General features: G+C 41.5%; 1 long non-coding RNA gene and 1 pseudogene across 1 annotated transcript; one reads left to right on the top strand and one right to left on the bottom strand.

Annotated features, from left to right (window-relative positions):
* The first annotated feature begins 2,976 nt into the window (after positions 1 to 2,976).
* LOC125178958 lies at positions 2,977 to 3,097 on the top strand (annotated as a pseudogene).
* Positions 3,098 to 9,295: 6,198 nt separating this feature from the next.
* LOC108680914 lies at positions 9,296 to 9,897 on the bottom strand. Its single transcript, XR_001931456.2, has 2 exons — positions 9,631 to 9,897; positions 9,296 to 9,369 (listed from the first exon to the last, which is right to left on the bottom strand). It is a non-coding gene; the product is annotated as an uncharacterized LOC108680914 (long non-coding RNA).
* Positions 9,898 to 10,609: the final 712 nt, after the last annotated feature.

The following is a 10,609-nucleotide window of genomic DNA, read 5'->3' as shown; positions in this document are numbered from 1 at the left end:
AAGTAACGAACGAACGAGTATTTCACACGAGCAAATTCATTAACTTCGCGCTAAAAAGTTTACATAAATGCGTTGTCGATGGTTGTTTTACCAACTTGGTGAGGATTGTTCTTCTGGTTGTTTCTCAGTTCATTACACGAGAGACAAGCAAGGTTATTATTAGTTTCCGGAAATGCCCCAGGAAGAATACTGCAAAGTATTCTTACTGTAGTAAGCGAATTTCAATAGTGATGAAGTTGAAGTTTTTAAAAGTGATCAATAACTTGTGTTATTATTGATGGCAAAATACGCAAACTTGAGAGTTATTTTATGCAAAATTTGGGAATCAATTATCAAAGAAAAAAAAGCTCTCGCCTAACTGCAAATAGTATTCATAGGACAGCCCAAGCTTTCACTATGCGTGATGCGTAGCGAAAGCGACGCGGTGCAGTTCATGGGTTCATTTCACGCTAGGATATTTGTCACTTCTCATTTACTGTTTAAAGTGACCTCTGACATTACCTTTAATACGCATACATTATGCTACGTCATTCGTAATTATCAAGATTACAACACCGAGGCACGTGGTGGCATTAAGTCAATTTCTTTTGTGATGATCATTTGCGTGTGAATGAAGTTGTGCGTGTTTTGAAATGATCGTAATAATCCGTAGTTTATATTAATACTTTATTGATGTTATGGTTTAATGGTATTATGTTTTTTCTTGTCATTTCCTGCTTTGCTTGCTTTGTGTTCATAAACAGGTCTAATATATTTGTACTATTCACACTGTGGCTCCGAAGCCACAGGGAAGCACAGCGGGGCCCAAAACTATTTCCGTAATTCCTATAAACACAATAAATGCCCAAATGGCAGAGTTGTTCGTGAATACTTCGAATAATCAAAGTTGTCAAAAGGCTGGTTTTAAGTAATAAGATTTGCTTGTAACTGTATAGGCATTATCATGACCAAACTTGCTTCGCATGCGTAGCAAGCAGTCTTTACATTTGTACAAATTGAACTGGGCAACCAATTAAAGCATTCTACGCACACATTTATTCTCAGATTCAAGGTAAGCCAACTCTTTAGGAAATTTTAATTTCTGTTCAACAGCAATAATTGAATTCAATGCAGCAATGTAGGAATTTGGATTGACTTCCTGACTTTTACCTTTACGTAGGTTTAGTCCATCAATAAATTGTAGAACAATTCTGTAGACATTAACAAGTTTCTTTTGGTTATAAAATTTTGCCAAAAGAATTAAGTGAGAATGTTTATCTGGAGGACATTGAACTGAACTAACGGCGACATGAAATGTTGTGTCTTTGGACGCCACTTCTTCCACTGGCCTGGTCAGGCAACAAAATGGTCGTCAGAAATTGCAAGATTGTCTTCCGACAAGAAAGAAGGACCCTTGTAATAATTGGTTTTTATTAGTGCTCTGTAACTGCGTGGGTGCATGGGTGAGATTATCTGCGGGATTAAGTTCGCCTGAAATGTGCGTGAAGGTAATTAAACATTTGGGGCAAGATTCAAAGATAGAAAGGGTTTAAAAAAAAGATAGAAAGGTTTTAGGGTTTAAACCCTCAAAAAGATAGAAAGGGTTTAAATTTTGGCATATTTAACAGCAAATGAATGAATCCAATGGAAGCTTGCCATGCTGTCAGAAAAAAAGGAAAAGGTTTTCAATGTTAATTGGTTCTGCGACAGCCTCCACGGCCAGAGCTCTGGGAGTATCAACAAGTGTCTACTCTTCAACGTATAGCATCGAGCTCCAGTGAAGGGATTGTCTTTCTGTATGTCATTGATACGATGCGGTTTTTAGCCAAGAGAAACTTACTTTGCATCTCGCAAAGGCTATCAAAGCATCTGTGAAGGCAATCAGGCTGAACCTTCCAGCTCTTGGTTTAAACTTTAACGGAATGCGCCATGCTGACTCTGGGACAGCCATTCACCTGCTTGGCAATTCGTTGCCATTCACACAGCAAAATCTAAGGTAAGGGAGAGTCCCAAGCTAATGATTTATTATATAGTAATTTTTGCATGAACATTTTAGCTTTTAGCAGCACAGGTGCGTACAAATTGTATATGCCGTATAGATAGCGTTAATAGGGCTTAAAGTTGTTCTTTTTGCGGAAGCATTGAGGTCTAGGTTGATCTGGTTAGGAATCAACTCATCTCTGCTTTTATTCCAGGATATTTAAAAAAATTTTGTTTCATTCTGAGCAGATTTCTCAGCTGGAGATGCCAACAGCGGCTGCAGGTCCTCTGAACTCGTGCTGAACTGCTGCAACTCAAATTTGTAAGGTGAGAATATAGTTTCTAATGAGTTGTAAGCATAGATCAATTCATCATGAGAATTGCAATTTAGCAGCTCGCGTTATCAATATAAATGGGGTTATAGAGAGTTTTTCAGACGGTCCAGCCTTTATCTCCAGATCTGTAGAGCACAAGGATTTCGTACAATGCAAGCATGAGAAAGCTGGGCTATACCACAGCTCAAAACTGAGTCTAAGATTCCGATAGCCGACAACAGTAAAGTATCCCTTTTCTACGTCAATGAACCAAAGAAACACAAGCCGATTTTGATCATGATATGATAATTTAATAGTGAGAAAGGCTTTCTTCAAATCAAAGACCATCAGAAGAGCATCAAAACTGAGAAGCATGAGGACATTAGTAATTTTGTGATTAAGACATGGACGACAGGACCAGGCAACATTGCATGTTATGACTCATTCCGTTATTCCTCACTTCACACAGGTTGGATCATGGTTGAACTATATACTTGTTCAACCATGGGGTGGATCAGAACACAATACGGCACTTGGTGGACTCGTGGTTAATCTAGTACACTGCGGAATGAGGCAAGAAACTGAATTCCGGATGCAGTTCCATGAATTTTAAAAGTTTTTCTACTCTCTCGATAATTCCAAAGCTTCTCTGATCATTAATCACATCGTTATAGAGGCGTAATTTAATTGGATCATTCCTCTGTTAACTTATGGTTGATATGGTTGATTGTAATATGCTGAGAGACAGGTTATAATTTTTTGCAAGTAAAGCATGGCCCCTGCGCAAAGATGACACGCAAAATCGTGGAGCGTTCCACATTTTTTCTTCTATTCTAATGTCCAGCAAATTACGGACCAGGCAATAAGTACAGCAGCTAACTCAATCAACCGTCAGTTATGGAAAGATCGAGTTCCAAAGGCCGGATCCCTTGTGAATCAAGTCACGAAAAATTCAAGAATCGGCAACAGGCCATGGGCCTATTTCTTCAGTGCCGACACTTCTATTCTATTCTATTATATAAATGCGGGTTTTGGTTATTCCATGTGAGAGTTATAATTAACCTTACGTCATGGTCTCTCTCAATGTTATTCAAAAACCTGTTTTTAAGGTTTGATCGCATTCCGAGTAAAAATTCTCATGATCCGAATGATCTTCATCAATTGTAAAATTGTTTTCTCTCACGGCATTTGAAGAAACGCATGCATGTGTGGGTATATGCACGAAAAGAGACCTGGCCCGTCCTCCGCTGTCACAAGCGCTGAAGGCGCATAATGCGCCACGGGATTTCAAAGATCGAAGGCCTGACCGCACCAATGGAATTGGAAAGACAAGGCGGTGATAGTGATATATTTTTATGATCAAAGCGTTTATACTGCCTGAAAAAATTACACTAATTGTAGAAGAAATAAAAGACGCCTTTGGCGACTTATCCCCTTATGCAATATAGGTCATTGGTAACCTGTTATCAGCATCTGTACCGAAAATAAAGTCAAGATTTACAACTTCCGTGGCGTCTGAATGCACAAACTAACGGTCAGCCAGACGATATCCGGCAGCCTGAAATGTTGCAACCACGGAAGAAACACAGGCTACAAAAAATTTCGTATTTATTTCGTCTAGGTAAATCGCATCAAGGTTGAATACTTTTTCATTAAGCATCAAAGAAAGTTGGACAATTGTGGTACGAATAGTTCGGCTGGAGTTAAATCCATGAATTTTCAGGGGTACATTAGATGAAACTACTGGTAAGTTATGACTGTTAGCTAATGAGTTTGTAATGAAAGAACGCTGACATCCCCAATCCTCAAAAAACACGAATTTGTTTCTTACCCAGTGCGTAAGGACATGTGCAGTCAAAGTAGGCAAGGCCAATGGTTGAACTACCTAGTAAATGGTTGACCCATCAGAAGCCCGTTTTTGCGGATGTAGTTCGTTGTTTGCCTGTGATGTCGCTGATCTCAGTGACGTTGTATTTGCATAACTAATAAATGTAAACGATCCATCCAAGAAACTAATGATAACATTTTTGAAGCGTCTGAACGTTACGTTGGGAAAATTGATGATGATGTATTCTGCTTCTTTTAGGTGTAGTAAATGACCTCACACAGGTCGGTTGTCACACCTGGGCAACAGACAATTTGTTTCAGACTTGTGAGTGCATTATCAGTTGGGAGCCGGCCCGAGCCGCTTTGTTTGTTTCGGTTATTGTGACTTCACAGTGTTTCCAGTCTTCTAGTGCTTGCGCGGAGTTCAGTCACCACCCCGATGATAAGACGATGCTCCCGTTTTGCGATGTCTTCTCCTCCAAGAGGTGCACGCACTGGCAGCATCTCAAAGCCAATGTTTGCCAAGGTCTGCCTCATTAGTTGACGAGCATCTCTGTAGCTCCTACATTCTAGCAAGAAATGGTCAATAGTTTCTTTCACTCTGCAAGCCCCACACAGTGGTGAGTCTGACATTTTGAAGCGATGCAGGTAGGCTTTTACCCCTACATGCCCCAGACGAAGGCGAGCCAGTACAACAGCTACTCGACAGGTCTTTGGACTTTGCGTGCACCCAGGGTATTGGCTGCAAATTTCCTCTAATTGATGCAAGGTGTCTGCCTTTGCCAGAGACAGCAACGGTTCAGGACCAATCTTCTTCCCAACAAGACAGAAATTTACGGCGAAGACAGTAGAGGGCATCGGAAAATTCTTTGGTATGATAGGTGCTATGATATAGTCCATGACCCAGCTTGGCTGCCCGTACGATCAGCTAGCTCATTTCCATGTATGCCGGCAATCCCCAGCATGGGATTTTACCCACTGCAAAGTTACCTGAAGTTGAAGAGTAAGCCTTCTAAGCAGCCTGCGGATTTTTAAGACCAGCAGGGAGCATCTGGTTGAAGGACCCTGTGTTGTACACAACAGGAGCAACGCTGAATGAGAGTCAGTGCATACACCTACACTTCAGCGCCTACATCACTATGTTATGTTATAATAACCAACGAGTGATAGATGGCAGTAAGTGCATTGGTCAGCACATTGCAGTCGGGATGTAAACGCCAGGAAGTAGCAATATTCTGAGAAGGAATGTACACACCGTACGCAGCAGACTCTGGAGCAATAAGGCGAGAACCATCGCAGTAGATAGCTAGTGATCCAATTGAGCAGAAGCGAGTGAAATTGGGCAGGGATATGGTGAAACCGAACAGACCTAGAGATGCATGAGTCGATGCGACCGCTATGGCTGCTGATGTCAGCGTCAACAAGACGTTCTGAAACCTGTGTTCCCATGACAGGAAGCGCGCTGACCATTCATTACCTACTTGCCCGATTTACGACTCTCCGCAAAAGAAAATCAACAAATTAAATCTTGCCAATGCTGGTGCTCAATGTAGCTTTGCTAATCCCACTACAAACAATTTTAAATTAAGTTCAAGTTTTCTTACCGTCTGTGTAATGGTAACCACATGTCATACCTGTGCATTAAATTAAAAACTCGCCTAATATTCCTCCAAATACTTTACTGGCAGCCAAGCCGCCCGCCCAAGCGACCGGTGATCGAAACTCTAACTGGAATATGACAGGTGGAGGCATCGCTCGCTTAAGGGGAGCGCCTGCCCCAAAATCGAAAATTTTGACTTTTTCAGTTTTTATATTCATCTTAAAGCTTACATTCTGACGCATCTAACGGTACCAAAACCCTCTCTGTACGTTGATTTATGCGTTCACGACAGATCGCGAAAGGGTTAGGGGTGGTGGAGTTCTTTAACATTTAAGATAGACAGAAATCACTGGTAGCACACTTAAATAGCTAGTCTGAACACGCTGTGCTTCAGCTATCCACCTGCAGTCGTACAGGATGGTTCTCGTTCCGTCGTTTGCACCATCCTTGATAGAAATTGAGCTGCAGTATTGTCTAGTCTTGCAACCTTGCACCTTTGAATGTCTATTTCGGGGTGCGCGCGACTTTGTCGGGCTCTACTAAAAAGTTGACTTATCGTCACTGCAAACCTATCTCCTCCTAGAGTTTTGAAGCTACAACAATAAGACATATACCATTCGATTTGCAAAGAAAAGATCTAAAAAAGTACCATCGACTTTTTTCTAATTTCGTTATAGTTTGAATTTTATTCTGCAAAAAGAGGGGTTGGGAGAAAATTGAAAAATTTCAGAAAAATTTACGAGAAATGCCCCACACCCACAAAAATTAGAATTTCGAAAAAACCGAATGGTACTTTTTTAGATATGGTCTTTACGCATCGGGAGCGCAGCCGTGGGTCACAAAATTGACTCGTAAACAGGCCCTGGGCCCAACGCCAACCATCAGCATGCAATATCTGCACATAGCCTCAGATCAATGAGCTGTGGGTAACTCCGGCTAACAGTAAATCCGCTTTGCACAACACAGCCACTGCTTCACAGCGCCGGAGCCCAACTGGCCGGAGCGCAACAGGCCCTACCGCAACAGAGGCGCAGGTTAGGTTAGGTTACGGTAAGGCCCGTTCACACTAGGGGCAACACACGCGAATCAAGTGCCTCAAAGCGCATGCAGAGGCGCTTTGCAGCCTCTGCATGCGCTTCTTGACCGATTGACGAGCTAGCAATTGACAGGGGCCATGCCTCATGCAACACAAGCGCGGCGCTTAGTAGATAGCTATTAATGCCTCAATGCCTTGGAATCCTTTGGAGGTGGATAATCCTCCAATTCCTTGATTTTGTCACTTGTCGGTTTGATACCGTTTGAATCTACTTTGAATCCTAGAAAGTCTATTTCTGTTGAATTGAAAACACATTTTCCAAGCGAGATCTTCAGATCATGCTCATGCAATATTTCAAACACGGCTTTCAAATCTTCCACATGAGAAATTTCATCGTCTGAGAACACTAGGATGTCATCAATGTACACGAAAACACATTTTACATTATTAAAGATATTATCCATCATGCATTGGAAAGTTGCGCTAGCATTTCTGAGACCAAAAGGCATACAATTAAAGTGAAACAGTCCAAAAGGGGTTGTAACAGCAGTTTTACATACATCATCAGGATGCACTCTAATTTGATGAAAAGCAGATGTTAAGTCTATTTTTGAAAACCTAGTTTTATTGTGCAGTCTTGCAGCAAGGAACTCAAATGCGGTATAGGGTACCTATCAGGTGTCGTTATTGCATTAAGTGCGCGGTAATCACCACAGCACCTTACCTTCCCGTTTTCCTTTGCCACTAGGAGCAGAGGTGAACTCCATGGACTGGTGGATGTTGAGATGGTCCCATTTTCATGGAGGTTCTTGAATTCTTGAGTAGCAATTTTTAATTTTTCTTGAGACAGTTGTCTTGGGCTGGCATACACTGGTGGATGGCTTGAAGTGTGGATCCTGTGGAACACCTTGCTGTTCTTCCGGTCCTGTCTTGTGTGTGGAGATGTTAATTCTGGGTAGGTTTTGAGGATTTCTTCCACAGATCTTGGAAGTTTTACGTCGTTGACTAGTATGTTGCCCACGTGTCTTGATGTTGTCATGTTTACAGACTGCTTTGTCCTAGGGTCAGTAATCTTCTTTGCCGCGCAGTCAACCATCAGCTGAAAGTTGTTGAGAAAATCTATTCCCAGCAGTGGCTTCACAGTTTCGGCAATGATGAAAATCCATTTGAATGTGCGTCATAGGTTTGGTATTTTTATTTCCAACTTCGTCTGACCTTTACATTTGATCTCCTGTCCATTTGCCGATGACAAGGAAATGTTAGTGGGTTGGATCAGGGCTCCTTTAATGAAAGAGGATGGGATGATGGATACCGAAGAGCCGGTGTCCACGATGAACTTGATGTTTTGGGCTCCGATGCTGGCAGCAACTTCTAGAAGCGGCGAGTCGGTTGAAGCCATAGCGACTCGCTTAACTAGTTTTTTACTGGGGAGCAGGGTCTTGGGGATGAAGATCGCGAATATGCTGGTGAAGCAGAGCGAGAGCGTTGCTGAATTTGACAATTCTGCTTATTAGGCCACTTGCACCATGATGTGCAATTGTTGGCTTTGTCTGCAAAATAAATGTGGGCTCGGCAAACCTTTGGGCGTTGATCAGGGCTGTATGGTTGTACTCCTCTTGGTATGCTGTCATTTGGGGTTCTCGTGAGTGACTCCTGCCATGAGTTGCGATTGCGAGATGAAATATCTCCCCTTTCCGTGATTGCATTCACCGAATTTTTTGAGCCATGGTATGGAAAGATCTGGTCTGCTACTTTTCCTAGTTGTTCTAGGCTAAGGTCACTTCGTGTTGCCAGCGAGATAGCTACACTTGGTGGGAGAGCCTCTAGGAATTTGTGCCGAATCATGTCTGACCCGACATTTAATTTATTGGCCATTGTCATGATTTCTTGTAGGAATTGTGACGGCCTTCCAGATAGACTTGTGGTTTTCATAAACTTTGCCATTATTTCAGCATAACTCCTCTCGTAGCTGGCTAGCAGAGTTGATTTGAGTTCCTCATATTTTGCATTTTTGATTACATCCTTTGGAATTTTAGAAAACACATCTGTTGGTAGTGCTGCTAATGTATTGTGGAATTTCAGGTCATTTGTCTTTATCTTTCTCAATATGAACTGGCTTTCCAGTATGGCAAACCATGCTTCAACGTCTGTTTCTGTAAAGTCTTGTGCCTTCGAGTTGATCATTAGCGAGACTTCAGCAATGTGCACACTCTGCATACTGGAGCTTAGGTCTTCTTGTTCCGCCATTCTTGTGTGATTTTGATGTTCTTGATATACTGTCTTCTTTCTTCTTCACTTTTAGTCTTGTTATCTTTTACACTTTTGTTTATTTATCCCACTGATTGTATTTTGATTTTCTGGGGTATTTGGTCTTGTCAATTCATCAATTTTCTCACTCACTGAGTCACTGTTCACCTGGCATGCGATTTGTATCAGCACTGGGGTCACCAGTTGTGGGACCTCACTATTCTAGCCTCAAAGTTCATGAACAGATTCTAGAATGACATCCACAAAACTTTAATGGTATCAGGAGGGTGTTTCAAACAAGCAACAAGGAGAGATGCTTTTCAAGTTTCTTTCTTAGATCTTGACATTTGAGGGATGCCACTAGAAGAGTAGCTCAGACCAAATACCTGCCAATGTTACATAAATCAGTACACAGAACACATACATATCATAGGTCGTAGCCGCTGACAACATGACTATTACATTTTATATCTCACAGGAATATTTCTTATCAACTTAAGGTTTTACTCACACAGCTGCCACATGGCAGATCTTGTTTTGATATGAGACAATATTTACATATTTGTTATTACAATAGCAACACGCAACACCTCACAACACAAAGAGGATACAAAAATAAACAAATCTTATTATTATTAGATTCTTACCCCAGTTTAATGTGCTCAATGTAACAAAGTAATGCCAAGTGAATAAATCGGTTACGATCCGCATTTCGGTACAGTGTTGCACTTTGGGGAAAGTCTAGATTATTATTTGACAAACATTGTTTACCTTTTTTGAATTATGAAATTCCATTTTATTTTAATATTGTCATCAGACGTATGTGCAGGCTAACTAGGTACATTTATAATTGTCCTGAACATGCCTTATTTTATAATTCATGACAAAATGAAATAATACATTTTCGAGACGTTCACTACAATATAATATCGGTACGAATATTGGAACTTTTTAGTTGAGAATAGAATATATTTTTTATAAACTATCTTTTTGAATGTGCTAGTTCTCTAATTATGATGCCTATGCTAAATTCTCGTTTACAACTGGCATAGTGCGAAGAATGACGGACCGCAGCACACCCGAGAACAATGGCCCACTGCTCAAATTCGGTTACATCCATCCTCATTGACGTCTAGGTGGCTACTAGTGTTCAAAGCGCGCGGTCTCAAACTACCGAGAACAAACATAATGTGAACGCCACTGCAGCAAACGACTCAAAGCGCATGTCGTTGCCACTAGTGTAAATGGGCCTTTAGGAATAGCCTGTTGCGGTAGGGCCTGTTGCGGTAGGGCCTGTTGTGCTCCGGCCAGTTGTGCTCTGGCCTGTGACTGAACGGCGCCGTTGTGGTGGGCCCTTTGTGTCGAAAGCCGTGAAGATTCCCGGCTGTGTTACGCTCGGGAAGGTATATGAATCGCACTGTGGACTTGGGCTATGCTGACCTCTAGCTATCCACCCTATGCATCGAATGATATGTATCTCGATGTTGTAGCTTGAAAATCCTAAGACTAGATACATTTCTACAGTACCCCCCTTTTTGGCCGTTTTCTAAGAATTTTACGTTTTCTTTCATTTTTTTTAATTCACAGGAACAAAAAGCGAGCTTTTTTTTATTTTTCATAAGTGTA

Source organism: Hyalella azteca, unplaced genomic scaffold (genome assembly GCF_000764305.2).
Source record: "Hyalella azteca isolate HAZT.00-mixed unplaced genomic scaffold, Hazt_2.0.2 contig14010, whole genome shotgun sequence".
Lineage (NCBI taxonomy): Eukaryota > Metazoa > Arthropoda > Malacostraca > Amphipoda > Hyalellidae > Hyalella > Hyalella azteca.
The sequence above is the reverse complement of the archived record's forward strand: the minus strand, read 5'-3'. Positions and strand labels throughout refer to the sequence as shown.